Source organism: Octodon degus, unplaced genomic scaffold (genome assembly GCF_000260255.1).
Source record: "Octodon degus isolate 3935 unplaced genomic scaffold, OctDeg1.0 scaffold00019, whole genome shotgun sequence".
Classification (NCBI taxonomy): Eukaryota; Metazoa; Chordata; class Mammalia; order Rodentia; family Octodontidae; genus Octodon; species Octodon degus.
Genome location: NW_004524595.1, coordinates 24,353,313 through 24,373,589, shown reverse-complemented (window position 1 = coordinate 24,373,589; position 20,277 = coordinate 24,353,313).

The following is a 20,277-nucleotide window of genomic DNA, read 5'->3' as shown; positions in this document are numbered from 1 at the left end:
CCCCTTCCTTGTTTCTTTGTTTCTTTATTTTTCCTTTCCCTCATGCCAGTTGTTTCTTCTTTTTGAATAGTTTCTTTCCCTTTCACAGTATCTATTTTCCATTTTAGATTTTATTTACTCTTTCAGGTTCTTACACTAGGGAGAGAGTTTGATGTTTACCCATGTGGGTCTGATTTCACTTATGAGTAAGGTCTCTCTAGTAGCATTCATTTACCTATAAAAGCCTCAAGTTTATCTTTCTTTATAGCTTTATATCTTTCTTTTACACTTCACTATATAAAATGTCGCATTTCTTCAGTTCATGAGCATTTATGTTTTTTCCAAGATTTACCTATGACAAGTTGTGCTGCTATGAACATGGGAACACATATATCCCTATATTTTTCAGTTCTAGAAAAATACCCTGGAGGGGAATAGCTGGGTAGCATTCAACCTCTAGTCCTAATTTTTTATAAAAAATCTCCACATCATTTGTCATTCAAGAAAAGCAAATTAAATCTACACTGAGTTTGCATCCCTCCCCATAAAGAATAATTATCATCAAGAAATCAACAAATAGCAAATACTGTAGTGGCTGTGGGGAAAAACCCATAGAATACACACACCGCCGCTTGTCCTCACTGCTCGTGCATTCAGAGAAGCACAGAGGCCACAGTGCTTCCCTCATCCCCTCCAGGAGCAGCTCTCCCTTCTGATGGTGCTCCCCACCTCCCAGGACTACCAGGGTGGATCTAATCCGGCATGTTGCTTAGACTTTTCCCCCCTCATCCTCTGTGCTATCTGCTGTCTCCTGTTACCCTCAGTGACTTAAGTCTGGATCCCATTTTAGAATCTCCTCTGCGACATGAGATGTATCGCTGTAATTGAAAGTGGTGGGAAAGATCTTACATTTTGAATGTCCATAAGGTTTTACTTTGTTCTAGTGATCATTGTTCTCATTTTGTATTGAAGAAAGCAACCAGAGCCACACTAAGCCCATACTGAATCCACTATCTTGTGTGACCTATAAAATTCATTGCACAACATGGATCTCTTGATCCTCTTTTATTTAATACTAAACTCACTGATAAAAGCACTTATGCTGCTGCGCTATTACCCTGGCCCCCTTACTGTGATTCTGATGGGAGGAGTGGTCATTAACATCTCTGCTTCTCAGTTCCCACATTTGTAGAACAGAGACTATAACAACTCACTCAAGCTTATTTTCAAAAGTTCATAAGATTTTATTATTTCATAAATTGATGAGCTTACGGGGAAATGTCACAAATCTTTTATTGGAGGAATAAAAGGCTGATTTCTTCAAAAATAGAAAAATCAAAATGCTTATTTATCTGGTAACTATTTGCTTGACCACGGATTTCTCATCTTAACTGCCAGTTTGCATTTTATTCTATTAACTTGCTAAATGACATCAGAGAAATCTAGAATTTTCTCCATGTATATGAAGCCACGTTTACATACAAATGAATGTTTTATCACTTTTTAACTCATATAGTTAACTAAAGTGACCTTTTTTCTTTTTCTGCCCAGAATAATTAATAAATATTTCAGAGACCAACATATTTTCTTTCAACAGGAAATAGGAGCATAGAAAATGAATGCCCTAATATAACTAGTGATGTGTAAGATCAGATTCCATCTTAGATGAGAAAAAATATATAACTTTGCCAAAGATATATAGTCATCAACATTTAATTTTGATTATTTTTGTTCAAACTCTTTCATTAAGTGCATGAAAATCTGTTTTTTAAAATAAATTTCTTATACTGCATCTCTTCTTTAAGCACTTTCCTTAACATCTCCAGAACAAAATAGACTATTTTCCCCATATTCACTCAGAGCTAACTGTCTGTATCCAAATGCATATAAAGTCAAAAAAAAAAAAAACACTGGTCTCAAGAAAATTCTTACATGACTTGCTATCATCTTAAAAGACACTTTATATAACAGCATTAAAGTACTGATGATCCAGAGTTTCTGGAAATCTGTATATAATAAAATAACTTCTAGAATACTGTTCACTGCATTCATTAATAAACAAAGCACTTAATTACTTCACTTTGCCACACTGTCTTGAAGGCATATATTATTTGGTGAGAGTCTCTTTAACTACCTGCCAATTTCCAAGGATGCTACATTGGTAGATAAGGTTCCTATCTTTTCCAGATCTTATCTCATGTATGTAGTTACATTTGCTTAATAAATAATCCAACAAAACAATTATAGCTCATGGTGATTTCCATGAAAAAAAAATGAGCAGTATGTTGTTGGGGGAAGGTAATGAAAAGGTTTGGGCAGTTTAGCAGGTTATTAAAACAACTGAGTTTTCAAGAGCTTATTTTAAAAATTTATTTATGTTTTTTTTTAAATAAACACATCAAAAGGCATTATAAAAAGATTTTCTGTGCATAAGGAGTGAAGAGGGTTTGGAATATTCAAAATGTTGACTGATGACCCTGGCTTGTGAAAAAAAATGGTAGCAGGAAGTGAGGAAACTGAAGTCAGAAGAGAAGATAAATGTGGGTCGCACTCTTTCATAGAATCTGGTGAGTGGTTTTAATTTTGTTAAGAGAGCAACTGGCATACCCTATGATTTTAAAAATGGAGTGATGTGATTCAATTAGGTTCGCAAAGATTCTATTGTGTCTATAGTGGATGGAAAAATGAGAATAAAAATGAAAGATTAGTCAGAAATTGGCAAAAGTCAAGTGAGAAATGTTGATGACTTGCAAGTTCAGTGGTAGCCATAGAGACAACTAACAGACACAGAACCTTTTGGGAGGTGACTGAGAAAGTTTGGTGATCTGTGCCCATGCCACAGTCTGTGTGCTGATATCCCAGAACCAAGGACAAGAGCAGCTCTTGGGCTGACTTCCCTCTTCTTCGCCTTAACTGCCTATTTAACATCCTCTTTTGTTTTCCACTTGCCAAGCCTTCCCCAGTCAGTGTCTGTTAGGACACTACAATACCTCCCAGGAAAGCTTCCCCCCAACCCAGCCCCATAGATGCTTTGTGGCCTTCCTGCTGCTCAAGGGGCTCCTGCTTCTCTCAGGCAAACTTCCTGAGTTGAGCAATAAAGGATTTCTTTACCTTTCTCCTGCTGCTCTTTAGCACCAGAGAAAAGAAACTTACAGTGATGTTTATGATTTGGGTAGAAAGCTTATAGAAATACAGGAATTAACTAGGATCTTATCTTTAGACATGAAGGTAGTGATGCCACTTCTGGATTAAGAGATGCCAGTAGAGAGATGAGGAAGAAGAAAAATTAAATTCTATTCCAGCACACTAAATGTATGTGGTTAGGTCTACTTGGAGTCCAGGAAGTGATATCAAGTAGTCATTTGGAAATAAAAATTGGAATACCACTAGATAATTCCATATTTAAGGAAATATCAATTTATAGGTACACAGCTAGTCTTCATATCAGGCTACACCAATAAATCTGTAAAAGAATCCAAATGAAGAGAATATTCCACGGAGGAGCACTCAACTTTCAGTGAGGCTTAGCTTTTAGACAAAAGTAAACAATTAGTAAATTAAGAATAAATGAGAACTAAAGCAAAAGAGGCCTATCAATATAAATACAATATATTTTTTTAAATGTGGTAAGGAGATATAGACAGATAAACTTGTGACTGAAACAGGTTGTGAGCAGGACTTTGAAAAACTGAGATACATGGATATAAGTTTTATGTTGACAAAAACACAAGAGGACAAAGGAAGACAATTTTGTGGAGAAAATATTAGCTTATTTATTCATTTATTTATTTATTTTCATGTATTTAGTGCAGCGTCTACACAGTCTCACTACACAGATCAGACTCATAGTGATCCTCCTGTTTTCAGCCTCCCAAGCTATGGGATTACAGGCACGCACCACCACACCCAGTCTCAATCATAACCTCAGTGTACCCCAGGGGCAGGGCCAGCATGGCACATTGGTGATGGAACCCTTGGCACCTGTGTCTGCCTAAGCAGATGCTTTAATCCACTGAGCTATCTGATAGGCCCCTGTTTTGGTTTTTGAGACAGGATTTCACATTATAGCTCAGTCTGGGCTTGAACTCACTATGTATTTCAGGATGGCCTATCCTCCTGCCTCAGGTTCCTGGGGGCTTGAATTCAAGTGTTTGCCACCTTGCCTGGTATAATGAAATTATTAGAAATCTGGAAGGACTGAGTTCAATCCCTGGTTCTAAAAAAAAAAAAAAAAAAAAAAAATAGAAATCTGGAAGGAGGGCAGTTTTCCAAAAGAGAGACTGTGAAAGCTAGACAGAGGAAGATTTTGATTTGAGAAGGGTACTTAATCTTTATCATTTGGAAGAGAAAGAGCACAGACAATGAGTAAAGGCACATGATGCTCACAGATTTGACTCATGGAGATGAGGAAGTTCACCTTTGAGGGCGATAAAAGATGGTGAGCACAATGAAGATTCATTGATAAAAGGATGTGTATTCTAAAGAGGCAAATTGTGGTCAGATGGTGAATGAGATCATGGAGAGGATAAAATCATAAAAGAGATTGGTGGTCAGCTAAGGGAGAGCTACTCATTCACCATTACTGTTTTTCAAAATAAAGATACCATAAAGGAAAGAATAGAACTACTTCAAGCATTCTTATAAGCATAGTGTGAAGACTGTGGGTCAGATCTAGTGGCCTCAGAAAATGCAAACATTTCATGTCATAAACAGGAACTAGGAATCATAATATCAACCAGAGTAAAATGGAGAAACAAGAGTCAGAGGAGGAGAAGAGGGAGATGGCAGAGGAGGACAAGGGGTTGAAAAGCAAACAAGCTGCATTAAGTGCATGTACCCACTTCCCAGGGTGATTGTGAAGTGTGTGTACTGCAAACAGGTACTACTAAAAAAGATGAAATAATCTAAACTAAGACTTGTTAAAATGTATGTACTCTTCTCTGTGTATTAATTGAAAAAGTCCCTTTGATCAAAATACTCATAAAATTCTCTACTTCAAACTTTTAAAGTAAATAAATCTACCAGCTGGATTCTTTATTACAAGTGTTTCCTTCTTGAAGAATTTAAAAAGCATTAAAAATAATGTTTTACCAGTGTGGCAGCTCCATTGTATTTAATGCATGTAAGATCAATATATTGTTTTACATATTCATGTGAAGCATTACACCATACCAAAGAATGCAAATGTACAATCTCATGAGTTATTGTAATATGAGAATGTATTGCCAAATGTTGGGCAAGAGAAGAAAAGTTGTCAGTTCTGCAAAAGCTCTGAAAATGGCCTTTGCTGATGACATCTTTCCTGTCTACTAGAGTCTATCCAAATTTATTGTCTAAATCTTTAATGATGCATTCCTAAGCCCTATTGTTTTCTGTCCCACACTGAGCTTTATATGAAGGGAGTCACAAAGCACGTGCTGTGTTGTGCTTTGATGCTGTTGCTCACAGTTGTTTTTACCACTCATCCCTGTTTTGTTGGGTACCTACTTTTTATTCATTTCTATAGACCATCTTATAACATATGGTGCTTCAATCTGTAGATAAATCTTAGTTTATTTAACTATTCTATCATGCATAGGACATTTCAAGTTTGGGAACATTATGTTAAAATATGCTATGAATGTTCTTGTACTTGTAAAAGTACAAATCAAAGGCTCAGATTACCCTTAATTTTAGTTGTTACCCTCAAACTGATTTCCAAGTGATTAATTTTCTTCCACCAAAATTTTTAACTGAATTTCTACTGTTCAACACTTGAAATTCATCCCAACTCTGCATAATGTTTAAATCATTTTCATTTTAATCAGTATTTTGAGTGAATATTTGTATTTTGTAATTGTTTTAATATGTATTTTCCTTACTATTGCAGAAAGAGAGTGAATTGTGACTGGTACCTACTGGGTAGAGAAGAAAAATATAATCCTACCAAACATACAACAGTCTCAATATGAAAAAATTACGTCCTCTCAAATGTTGACAGTGTTAAGATTAAGAAACTTTCACCTAAAGCACACCCTAGAATTTCTGAAATATTATAAACTGTAATGTAGATGGCACCATTTGGATCACTTTTTCTTTTTCACAGAAAATGAAACAACAGAAAATTTTAAAATAATCTCTTTCAATCTTCTTTTTGCTTGTTATGAAAACATAAAGCTTCAAGTGAGTAAGTTATTGGCCAGCCTAGATATGTGTTTCCCACTTTATGAATGTGCTTTGCATTTTACGACCTATGCTAGCACATAGCTAGCTCAGCTACACTTAATGAATATCTTTCTGTGTCTGAAAAAAATGATTCTGGATAACATAAAAAAATCCTTAGAAGCAATCAAGTTAAAAAAAAACCCTACTTTTCAAAAATTGTTGCCTAATAATTATGAAAATTATCAATGGTCCATCACTGTTAAGTGAGCAAATCTCTTTTTTTTCCTACTTTTTAAAAAATTTTGTTTATTTTTTATTCATTTTGATGAGAAAAAAGATAAAATAGCAATGAAAGAGTTTCAAAACAGGACAGTAGGGCAGTTACAATAATTAATACTTTACATGTTGTTGTCTTCATAGTAGTTATTCAGAGGACAAGATGCAGACATCATATTTTGTCTGAACAATATTAGTACAAACCTTTCTTCTCAATAAGCTAAGAGAAAGTAGTTGTATATCTCTTCTAACTGTCTTGTGTATACATATTTATATAAACAAGATGGTTAAGGCAACGGTCCTAAGAATTTCCATCAGGTTTTGAAAATACCAGTTAATGGGTAGAACTCTCGCTCTGACTAACTCTGTAGGCTGATATCTATGAAGTAAACAACTACATTGTGAACAGCAATGTGTAATACTAAAACCATGCTTGAAATACCTGTCAGTTTTGTCTTCTCAATGCATATGTCTTCTAATATTATATCAATGATTGCTATACTCTCTTCAAAGTTAATATTTGTTTAAGAAAGTGGTAATAAAAATGAGAGACAAGAACAAATCTCTTTACAGTCTGATTCATCATATTTTCTGTGAAGTATAAAACATAGGCTTAAATAAACTGATGATAGAATTCAGGTAGACACATAGGGAAAACCAAGCTTTATACTATGACTATGAGAGCATTCACTACCATTTTGGAATGAATCACCTTTGTGGTCATGATGGAGTTTCAACTTGTTTTGGGCTCTGCTGGGTTATTGGTATAGGATACTTTTGATTGTCTCTGAAAATCCATGACCTTTGAGTCTAGATCTGTTTCCTAATTCCTTCCTCTCAGGACCTGTTCCCCTGCTCTGCTTTCTATATGCCAGGAAGTAAGTATCTTTTCCTCCATACCAGTACATCAGGATGCTTCTTTTGCCTTGGAACCAGATGACCAGGGACTGAATTGTCTTAAAATATGGGGCAAGTCAAACTTTCCTTTATGCTTTCGGTTACTCTATTGCTAGAGTTTTGCCCCAGCAATACGTAGATGACTAATGCAATTACCTGTGTTCACTGTCAGTATTCTCAATCTTCCCAAAATGACATCACTTTTCTAAGAATATTCAGGATAATTAGTGTAAAAACTATGTGCTCTAAATAAGTAATAAAGAAGTATCAAAAGGCTAACCTATCATGAAGGAACTTTTCATCAATGAATCTTAGGTTTTGTAGAAGTTTACTGTTTCTAGGAGCCGCATAAATGAGACTCCCATTAAAACTTGAGAGTGGACATGGTACCTTCCAACTGAGCCTAGAAAACATTCATTCTCACTATGCTGACCTTGTTTTTGGAAACTTTGCAATACAGCATGACTGAATCATGAGTTCCTGATCCAGCTTAAGGATGCCCCTGGGACTTGATATTTGGGGAAAATATTTTATACCCTTATGTGTCCTTTGAGTGTTATTTTCTTCAAAAGGGGAAAGCAATTTTCGCTGTGAAATATTTTAATGGCCAAATCAAGATTTCATGCTCTTGTAATGGGCTAACCTATAATGGATTCATATTTTTACATGACATGGACTTTCAATGCAGAAGTCTGTTTAGAAATGATTATCCAGTTTAAAGTTACAGTTACTGCCATCTACTCTAAGAGTTTGTTTATTTTACTTGGCATGATCAGTAACCTTCGTGTGCTGTCTACTCAGGAGAGGAACTTCCACCACTGAACTCTCGCTCTTTGTATTGTCTAAATTGCAAAGACAGAGCTTGTCTGAGGTTGCATTTCATCAGTCTTTTCCTTGGCAAGCCCCCTTAGACATCAGAGGAAGGCAGACTGGTTCCCAGTCTACTATTTGTCAAAAAGTAGTTTAATATTAAGTTTCAAAATGTTGTTGACACAATTATAGGACAGAAATGAACACTGTAAAATTTAGTAGTGTGGAGGTTTTTCTGACATTATAAAACCATCATCAAATACCTTATTCATACATCAGCATTGCACAAGCAAAAAATATGAGGGTGAGACCCTTGATTTTGTTAAGAAAGAAAGCATATAGTTTGTTAGCATTTTTGTTGGTTGATTGGATTTTATGTTTCTTTCTTGGAAGAACATGCGAGGTTTGAAAACAATGATTTCACTGCAGTCTCACCACTTTCATAAATGAATCTGCTGATTCTTGACTATTAAATCTCACAAGCTGACCAAAAGCTAGAGATGACTAGTCGATGGCCATAAATCCCATAGAGATATTTTATCATCTCTAATTCTCTCCTCATTTTTCATGGAAAGATGTGCTGTAAACTTCAGTGTGAACATTAAAAGGCAAAAGGAATTTTGAGACAAAGGCAAGTTACAAAAATGTAAAAAGCAATGGATACTGGTTAGAACAGAAACACCAAACTTTTCTAACACTGAACCCCTTCCATTGTTTTGCACTCAGTATTTCTGCACACCAGAAAACATCCTGGGCACTACACCACTTGTTGTGGTTTAGATCCAAACTACTGCTCAAAGATCGATGAGTTTGGAAAGTGATCAGATCACAGGGTCACTGCGCTCTTAGGGTACTCGCTCATGTGCCCAACATCTTTCCCCTCCAGGCCAGTACACAATGCTATTTCTGCCATGGAGCCAGCCAACCATGGTCTAAATCCATTAAAATGGTGAGGACGACAAGCAACCTTTCCTCCTTTACATTTCAGGTGTTTGGCATTTTGTCACAGGATGGGCAGTAACTAATATGGCACAGTGTGGTGTGTTTGCAATTGCATACATAGCTCCATCCCTGAACTGCTACAGATTGATTGGGTGCATTACTCATTTCACAGTCAACATTGGGCAGTCTAGTGAGGGAGTATTTTACACTTGGATCAATCAAAGAGAAATAAATTCTTTTGCAATAAACACTCCATTTACTACTACTGTGTGTTAGCCTTCCTAGCACCAACAGAGAATTGAATGCTGTAGCAGGCATCCAGTTAATATGTGTAAGGCCAGTGAAACTTGAATGAAAGAATTGCTTAAGGACAAAAGTAAACATTTAAAATACATAAATACAGTAATAAACTATAATAGCATCAAATAACAGTAAAACCAAGATGTAGAAATGCTCACATTTCTGCACTGCTGTGGTTTATATGTAGAGGTTCCACTAAAGCCTTGTGAGCTCACAGGTGGGGCTTCAGGGGGTGAGTAAATCATGAGTCAGTGACCCTTGTGGACAGATTAGTCCACTGAGGATTTTGCAGCCAAGTGTGGTACTAGGCAGAGAAACCAGGTCAGACCAGGTGGGTCCTGGGGGCCTGGCCTGGGAAGGTCTCCCTCCCTCCCTGCTCCCTTGAACTCTCTCTGATTCCAGCCACATCCCTCTGCCATGCCATCCTTCCTTGGAGCCAGCCACTGTGCAGTGAAATCTGTGCACGTGTTGAAGCAGAATTCGCATCTCCTTTTTTCATTTGTGAATGCCAGACATTTTTTCCCAACAATGACAAAGTAACAGTCATGCACATCTCCATTCATGTTTCCTCCAACAGTTGCATTTTATATTGCAAAGCAAAATCCAAAAGAGATCAGAAAAGAAGGGTAAGTGGAACCAAAACCAAAACAGAAAACAATAAAAAAGTATGAAAAAATAAAAAAAAAAGTTATATACACGAAGCACATGAAAGACAAAAGAAACACATTGATCAATTATTCTGTACAGAACAAAAGGAAATGAATGATTTTTTGAGATAAGATCTTATCATGTACTTCAGGTTGGCTTTGAGCTTACTATTTAGCCCAGGTTAACTTCAGATTCAATGTGATTTTCCCCCCTCACTCTCCTAAATAACGGGACTACAGGTGTGCATAACAGTGACTAACTCCAATCTTGATTTGAGGCTTGAATAAAACTCAATAACTATAGACCACTATACAGAGGAAAAACCCTATTTGTAGCTATTTTTGACTGTACATGCTACAGGAAATAATATGACATTGATGATTACTGGAAATCAATAAGAACCCTGAACAATCAATTATTATCTAAGCCTAGGTTCAGTTTAGAAGTATGTAGAAAGTAGGTGTAATTCTAAAAATAAGAAGCATGTTTATAGTGAGATTAATTATGATTCTTGTTCATAAAATGAAGAAGAAAAACCTAAAAAAACACATGCACTATATTAATATTCCATTCGTATTTATCATCAAATTTTTGATTGCATAAGTTAACAAATATTACCCTTGATGTTGTGTACTTTATTATTACTTAATGTGGATTGTCTGACAATCGTAGACAGAACCAGTGACTGCTCAATTTTACAGAAAATACTCTACTAAAATATATTTGTAATGTATGTTGAAATCAAGTTACTGATGTACTGAAAACTGTAAATTCAGATAAAATAGTTTGTCAGTATACCAGCATAGCGGCTGAAAGAGTTTATCTCTAGTATTGAGTCATATCATGCACAAACAACTTTCTGAAATATTTACTCAGGAAAGAATCACCTAAGAAGCTTAAACTGGAATGCATTTCTAAGCAATCATAGTTGAGCTCATATGAACTACAATGAATCAACAATAGAAAAATATATGTATAATTCACAAAAGATTTATTGGCATAATCTTCTAAGGTACATCTGGTGCTTTTAGATAGGTAATAGAACCGATTTACCAGGGATGACATATCAAAGCCTTAGGAGAAAATGACTCCTGCCAGATGCCACCTATAATCACTTTCTGCTGGTTCTAATATCTGTCTCACTCTGGATGGCCTCAATTCATTCTGGAAGACAAACAGAGAGAACAATGTCAGTAGACATTAGAAATGGGTGATACGTGTAAGTGAAAATACTGCCATGGAATAGGTCACATTGTAAACTCAGTGCACAAGGTTTTCAAAACAATACTAACTTCATTCTATTTCATTCAAATGTCACCCGAACAGTTTAAAGTCATAGAAAGCATGACCTTTATGCTAAGAAACTTTTTAAATCCCACAGGTAGGCTTAGTGTTTCTAGCCTTCAAGCTGATAGCACACCTTGCCCTAGTCTTCCTTCACCCTGTCCTTATTGCAAGGGCCTACTGTGTGCCTACCACTGGCCTATAGCATCTAAGTGATCAGATGACCATTGACAAATGGTTTGTCTTTGCTGACCACAGAGGTTGGTATATATTATTACAAGTGAACCATAACAATGGAAAGAGCAAAATTACTAGTCATAAGAAACTTATCTAGAATAATTGCAAGTGGTAGAAAGCTACAGCATGGATGCCCTAGTCAAAATGTTATTTTCTAATGCTTGCTCGACCTCTTTATATTGTACTAATTTCTGTTTCCCCTTCCAATTCTCATACTCTGTCTCTGTCTGTCTCTGTCTCTCTGTCTCTCTCTCTCTCTCTCTCTCTCTCTCTCTCTCTCTCTCTCTCTGTCTCTCAGGTTTCACTACTTTATTACTAGCCTCAGACTTCTCAATTTCTTGCCTAGCCTCGCAAGTGTTCACATTACAAATGTGTCCATACATGATCTCTAAAAATGCTTTGAAAAGTCTTGCAGTGCCTCAATTAATAAAGAATATTGCCCCTCAAATTGAAGAAAAAAACCCAGACCTTTGAGATATGTCTATATTTGAATGTATTATCTTAATTGTAATGCTTTGGCTTTCCTCTGGACACTCTTTCATGTGTTTATTTTTTGACAACTACTCTGATAAAAATCATTAGAGTATAAATTTTCAAGTGTAATATTTTGAGGAATTTGTAAAGCAAAATATAATTAAACCCCAAAGGACAAAAGAAATCTTACATTTAGGAAAAAAGGCTCTTTTATCATGTTCATACCTCATTCATTCATTAGTCCCAGACATATCAGTGTGCACTGAAAGAATAGCTCATGGGACAAAAAGAGCTGCTCAGCTCTGCGCTTTTCAACATCTTGTACACACTGGGCAGCCATGAGCACCATTGGTCTACATCAATAAACCTCAATAAAATAAAGACATCATATGTATACCATTTGGTTAAACTACATTGTCCTCAGATTGAGCAGCAACACTGTGGGGGCCTGTAGAATTGATGGGTTGTTCTCCTGACAACAAAAATCCCAAGTTGGACATTGTTTTGCCTTAAAATAATTGTTTATTAGGTAGTAGCAGAAGATTCTATTATACATCAGACAATTTAAGAACTAGGTAGTCCTCAAAATGACTTATTACAAATGATAATGACTCAATTTTTTCTTTCTCATGCAAATTTCAAAGCAGATAGTTATTTTGTAAATCCTAATCAGGACCCCAGTTAAGTCCACCAGAATTACACATCTCAGATTTGCCTTTGCTGGCCCTTTCGTGGCATCTTCTGCTACCCGTAATAAAGATTGGATAAAAACGTATCATGTCCTTCCCACTCTAATTACTTTCTTTTTGTTGTGCTATTTTCTTATTTGAGTCTCTCTTTGCCTCGGAAACTGAAAGTCCACCAGTCACTAACCATGCGTACTGTACAGAGCTCCAGGTTAGATACAACCCATGCTCAGAGAGCTTTCAATTTGAACTGTGGGGATAAACTGAAATCAGACACAAGACTGATACAAAACAAAGAAACTCCCAACCTGTTTGATATCTGGCACAAGTTCATGTTCTCTAAAATCAAAGAATGAATTTTAGAAATAATGGAGAGCAAGAGCAGAATATATTTATTGGGGAAAAGAAAGCTTCTGTCCAACAGAGAGACAGAAGGGGTCCCAGTTGGTTGCCAAGAACCTTGCGTTTTCTAGGGATTGTTATAGAGCTCATACATGATATGAGGTGAATTAAGGAGGGAAATATGGGAAATTGCAGGGTAGGCATGAGGAGGGACAAGACTATGGTCAGCCGATAGCGTTATGAGTATAATTGCTTAGGTAAAATCGATTAAATCAGGATCAAATGGGGAAGTGAGTCATGTAGCAAGCAAGCATGAATACAGATCTGTGGCTTTTCCTATAGGGAGTAGGGGTAGTGATTCTTTATGGATTTTTTTATGGTGATGGATACCTATTTAGAATCAGGAATTAGAATTCCTGATTCTCATCCCCAGGGAGGTGTGTGGGTGCCTCTGTGTCACGTTTTGTGTTTATCTGGCACACAGCAGAAGTGCCTGTGTCCCCATAGTTGAAAGGTGTCTCTCCTTTGCAATGACTCCTTTGAAGGCCTAACCCTATCTCACTGCTATCACATTTCTATCTAGCTTAGTTGCCTATGACAGAACTATGCTGGGAGAGAACCATTATTCAGTTACTGTAAAGCCCTGTTCATCTGTATCTGAGATACCACTCTTAATAAGCAGGCTCAGAATTGTGCAATGTGTGCAGTACCTAACACTGCATATGTCAAAGTATCTTTTAAAACTGTGAGGTTTTGTAAGGTTCTCTAAGAGGTACAGGTTCTCGTTATGCTGTGAAGACATTTGAAATTGCAATAAAGTCTTTTGGAATTAGAAAATCACTGTGCAATAAGGAAAGTTTTATGTTTATAGCATTTAACTTTATCACTCGGTGTGCCTGTTGAGTGATTCATATACTCTTCTGGTTTATATAATAGGTGAAAATAAAGTGCAAATATCACCCCACCTAATGGGTTGGCTTTGAGTGCATTGTATGTTGGTAGCAGAGGCAAGCATCTTATGGAGTCAAACAGGTGTGAGAAGTTCCAGTTCCTTCACTTACTAGGTATAAAATCATTAAAAAATTACTAACCCTTAAAACTTCAGTTGGCTCTCTCTCTCTCTTTGTTTCTCTCTCTCTCTCTCTCTCTCTCTCTCTCTCTCTCTCTCTCTCTCTTTCTTTCTAGACATGACCTCATTATGTAATTCAAACTGGGCTTCAACTTGCTATGTAGTTCAGGGTGGCCTTGATCTCTGGGTGACCCTACTGTCTTAGCCTCTAGCGTTCTGAGATTATAGGTCAACACCACCATGCCTAGCAGTTGTTTTGACTGCTACTAGTGTAATCTTAGATGGTGTTGAATGATATCTAAGTCAGAGAACATACTGTTCTTTTAGCTCTGTCTTAATAGATTAACAAATAGTAGGACATTGTATGTATGTGTACATGTATATGTTTGTTGGTTTGCACCTGTGCATAGGTCATGAAGCAGCACTTTGATTGAGAATTATCTATTTTAAACCTCAAAGAAGAAATTAAGGGGCTGGAGAGCTGGCTCAGTGGAATAAGTGCTTCCCTTGCAAGCGCAAGGGCCTGAGTTCAAATTCCTGGTTCCTCAAAAAAGAAGAAGGAGAAGGAGAAGGAGAAGGAGAAAGGAGGAGGAGGAGGAGGAGGAGGAGGAGGAGGAGGAGGAGAAGAAGAAGAAGAAGAAGAAGAAGAAGAAGAAGAAGAAGAAGAAGAAGAAGAAGAAGAAGAAGAAGAAGAAGAAGAAAAAGATAGGACACAGAAGCTTACACAATATAAATTTATTCCATTGCATATCTGGATATTAGAAGTTACACATTCTTCTCACTGGGCTTGAATTAAGAGTTTTGGCCGAGTTGCTTTCATTTCTAGAGGCTCACAGGAGACTGTTTCATTCAGTTTTCTATCTTTTGGAGCCCATCAATATTCCTTGACTCTGGGCAAAATCAGAACCACTACAACTCTTTGCCTCTCTTTCCTGGGCATATCTCCTTTTGTTGGCAGTATGTGACACAGCTGGGGAAAGGTTTAGCTCCTGAGGAGTCATGATCCAATTGGTCTCATTCAAATAACGTTAAATAATTCTCCCCATCTCACTTTCTAACCCAAATCACATCTACAAAATTAATTTGCCTTTTAAGGTAACATATTTACAAGTTCCAGGGATTAGGGTATGGATTTCTTAGAATGAGGGAATTATTTTGCCTACACAGCTTTGTCTATTGTTTGATTGTATATATCTTGGAAATGGTGTGACAATGGTAGCTATAACCACAGATTATTTTTTAAATTCTATGTAGATCATCAGTAGAGCTTTCAGGGCACATCTTCAGTAGGGTAGTATCTAGGCATTTTCTGAAGCTTAACCACCTGGGTATCTCCATTCTTGTCCCCACTAACTCATTTTGTGATCCCTAAAAAGGCACTAAGTGAACATCTTGGCAAAATATAGTATTAAAAGATGTTTGCATATTTTTTGTTCAATGACTGGAATAAAATTTTAAAACTCTACATAGTTGAAATCTAGGTTAGAGACAACAGTGTGAAACAAGAGTATGACCAATGGCCTAGATCCTAAAGAACTACTGTGTTTACATCTGTAACCTTACCCTTACCCCAGTCTTTCAGTTGCCTCCATAGGTCACTTGGAGCCATTCTTCTACCATCCTCTTCTTTCTGCCAAAGCCGTCACTAGCACTGCCTCCGGCAGCAGCTCAGAATGTGTGCTCACATTTCTTTATTTTTTTTAATGTTCAGTTATTTAATTAGGTTCTTAGTAAGAAATTTAGAATATTAACTTATGAGGATAAATTTCACTTGTCAGAACAAAAACGGATCGCAGGGAGCCCTGGAGCTGAGGAACAGCTTTGATTTTTGCTAAAATCTGTGAGTCCACTGCTTTCTGATCCACACTGCACTGCTCTGAAATCTGGTATCTCTCTTTCTTGGTGTTGAAGATCCGGCCCTCCTGGTGTCTGGGATTCTGCAGCTTCTTCTTGAAGTAGGATCAGTGAGGTGTTCGAGGATTTTCACTTTGCTGATATCAATTTTTGTAGAGGTGGTAATGACAAATTTCTAGTGTGTTCTTCATAGTGGAATATGATTAAGGCTAAGAGGCCCAGTCACAAGTAGCAAGCCACTGGTCAACTGCTCCACTCTCTTGCCTCTGTGAAGCCAGGTGAGAATGATCAAGATGGTTCCAGGAGTGATGCTGGCTCGAAGTTTCCTCACATTATGACTGAAGGGTTTCTTGCCGTGACTCAAGATCTTTCAGGGCACATCTTCAGTAGGGTAGTATCTAGGCATTTTTTAAAGTTTAACCACCCAGGTATCTCCATTCTTGACCCCACCAACTGGTTTTGTGATCATAGCAAGAACTTTTTCTTTTTCTTTTCAACCTCTGATTTAGCACCTGTGTACTTTCTCTTGTACAAAGCCTTTCTGGAATATATAGCAGATTGGGAGTATCTACCAATTCCTCTAACCAGGACAGGATTTCAGCTGCAATGGGACTGTCCCTTATTGGACTTTTTTGCCTTAAGGTTTTTCACATTACCCTTTATACCAGTACCACTGGCAGCAGCCTTCTTCGCTTTGGGTTTCTTAACTTTAGTGTCTGGCTTCTTAGTTTTTTCACCTGCCATTTTGCAAGATGGGAAAGACTGTACTCACATTTCACCCCCAGTTTCTATACTTAAAATTCATTCTGAATTGTCAGTATGAGGATAAAAGAGAAAACTCATGATTCACAAAGCTTCCCAATACACCTTGTCCTGTGCGCTCTACTCATCATGCCTTTATTTTTCCTCATTGCCTTTTTACTTCTGGAAACAAAGACCTTGCCCAGAGAAAAGTGAACTATCAGAACCACTGAGCAGGTAAGTTTTCCTCAGGATAACAGAGGGGACCCTGAAAGATGCAGATTAGCATGGCAGTGAATTTCCTAGCTTTGTTGCTGATTTCTGGTGACCACTCTCCTATAGAAATGATCCTGAATCTGGTCTCATTAAAAAAATAAAAGATTATATGTTATTATTTTTACAGACAATATAAGGTAGAAAAAATAGTCCCTATTTTTCCAGATTTCACTGACAGAGTAAAGTAGGAACATCTGAATAATAGGTCTTACATTTTTCTTTCTCTTTTCCACACCAAATAGTTTAGGACCTCCAGCCCTTCATCAGGGAGAGTTGTTGAGACACCCTTAGACGTGTCACATGTACAAATCATGAAGCCTCTGCATTACAGAGTCAAGAGCCACAATATCTTTGTCTGGTTCTGTGAAGCAGAGCAGAGAATCCTTTCTGCTCACCAAAGCTCCCACTCTATCTTCTCTGAGCTGACTCCCATGTCTTCCCTTAACACATTTCTAACCTGGTCGCAGAGGTTTCTAGGGCTGCAACAGATCCCACATGGTCTGAAATTGTCCTGTGATCTCCATGTGGGAATATGCTGCATCCATGTAAAATGTGGTCGAATCTTTTCCTGGCAACACTGACTCACAAGACACTATACTGTGCAAGGCTTCTTACCCCACAAACACAAGGTTCAGCAGAAGAAGACCTTTCAGCTTCTGCTGATCATAGTTATTTTGTCCAACCTGAGGTCTGGGTACCAACCTCTATATTGGGCTACTAAGCACACCCTCCTCCAGTGTGTGAATGCCTTTCTCTCAAGCATCTCCATGGCTAGTGCATTGGGGAACTGCCTGGACTGGAGCTAAAACTTCCACTGCACAAAGAATATATTGTAAAAATAATAGTGAACACTGTGCTGGATGTGTGTGACTTTATTGGAAACAATCATACTGCACTATTAAATAACAAAAAAGTATTGTCATCTTTGAGATGGTGATGATGCCTTTTGTGGGCTATGAATTGTCACTGTTTATCCCCAGTTGGATTCTCATCATAATAGGGTTTGTGGTCAGTGTACTAATTCAGTTAATTTCAATGATAAAAGCTCTTTGAACATTGTTATTCATCCCAATGCTTTTCGTAGGCAATAATGTGATCCTCCCATTAAGTGATTGCCTGCACATAAAAATATCCAAATCAGTGTTTTACTACTACTACTACTACTACTACTACTACTACTACTACTACTACTGCTCCTAATATTAATTATAATAGGAAACAATCCTGATGAACATAGGAATTAAAAAGAGAAGAAAGAATATAATTCCTGCTGTAAAATAGCTCTTAATTTTGTAAGAAGCTATATTTATAAAACATACTACATTAGACAACTTTACAGTGCCTGTGCTTAGCTATACTAATAAAGAGCCATAAAAATTGAAAGAAACAGTACAGATTTTTTTCAAGTTAAAGAATTGTTTTTCTCCTAAACCAAGAGTTTAGAGAAATATTCTGTCACAAAGAATAGTAAAAGAAGCAGGTGAGGCAGGCAGTTCAAACAGACTCTCCCAGTCACCCACAGGCCGGTGTACAGGCTCAAGTGTGTCCACAGTGCAGGGTTGTGTGAATGCAGGGGTGCCTACAAGTGACTCTATTTGTAAAATGCTCATGCCAGGTAGTAATAAATAAACTTCATTCAAAGACAGGTCTGGCATTTGACTCACGGTATTGGAAAAGTTCAATAGGCCCTGAAAAAGCAGTGCCTGAGAGTGATTTTATTTGTCTACAACTTACATCAATGTGTAGTTTTCCAATGAGAGTGTCATGTTCACCTCACTCTTACCTAAAGCCATGCTTCTCCAATTTCATAGATAGGATATTTCAGAATTCTCTCTCTTCCATGTGGAGTATAGCTTATTGATTTTATCATTTCAGTCTGGTTACGACATCTAGATCAGCAGTGAGTGTTTGTTTTCCTGGGTCAACCTTTGGCGTCTGCCGCTCAGCAGGACCCAAGAACAGTAGAAGGCCCAGATGGGAGACCTGGGAGAGGAGCAGATGGCTGTGGATTGCGAGCTGCAGATCAGCTCATGAACATCAGGACTAAATGAAATTCATCGCTAGATGCATCAGAGGATACTCTTGCCCAGCAGGAGATAAAATGAAGCCTGAAGAGCCAAACAACGCTGAAGGACTGGTGTAGCCAAAAGTGCCAACTGGAGGAGGCCTCAGCTCCAGGGCCCAGCAGACAGCCCAGCAAAGTGGGGTAAGAAATGTCTGTGCTAGAGGAGCAGAGCCAGGGCTCACACTGCCCAGTAACAGATCTCTTCTACAACAGGATCGCTATAACACCAAACAAGCCTTCCTAAAGGACAGAGAACATCGCAAAATGCCAGTGAAGCTATCACAAACATTACATGACAATATTCTACAATCCTCATTCAACAAACATTTAAACTGAAGAAAAGTTTAGGTTTGGCTTTTCCTGATAATGAGTGAAAGGAGCTTAGAATAGACAGAACAGATTGTTTATACCTCAAGTAAAGAAATTACATCTTCCCTGCGCTAGTGTTTTGCAACTTCCCTGCTTTGCAACCTACTGAACAATCTACATAATTAACTTTGCACTTGCAGGTGTCTCTCATATATCTGTATTCCATACACATTTATAAATCACTCAGGGAAGAAAAGTCTAGAAGAACTTCTGTCCATATATGCATATATATATATTTATATTTATATATTTATATATAATGTTATACATATTATATGCACATGCATAATATCATATAGAGTCATTTTATAACCACCATATTTTTTATATAATCAATACTATGTGTAAAGCAGAAATTTTATAAGAAATAAATTATTCCAAATTTCACCCTAACTAGTTTTAATCCCCTTTTACTGACAGTTGTCAGTATATTCAGAGCAGGCAACTCTCATTCTCATGTCACATGTAGCCAGGACAACAGAGCTTATGGACAGTCATGGTTGCTTTGGCACTGGCACATGTGACACAAATAGTTTCCAGAGTTGTCTGTGGTGTTAGTGCTCTACTGTCATACTGGAATCAGCAGAATAAACTGGAGGGAACAAAGGCAGCTGCTAAAAGCCACTGCTAGACTCTGGACACTGGATCACTGTTTCTGGTGCATGCATTAGTTTAAATGATAACTATGTCTATTAGACAAGCACAACTCACATTGAAGCATTTCTCCAAGGAATATAAATTCAATCCTGCAAACTTAGTATTTGATTCAAAGTAAATCCTGTTTATTTTCACAAAGTACTTTTCAAATCATATTATAATGAACAGCTAATGCTACATACTTAAAGTCCCACCAGAAAAATGTCATAAACTGGAAGATGTTTCTT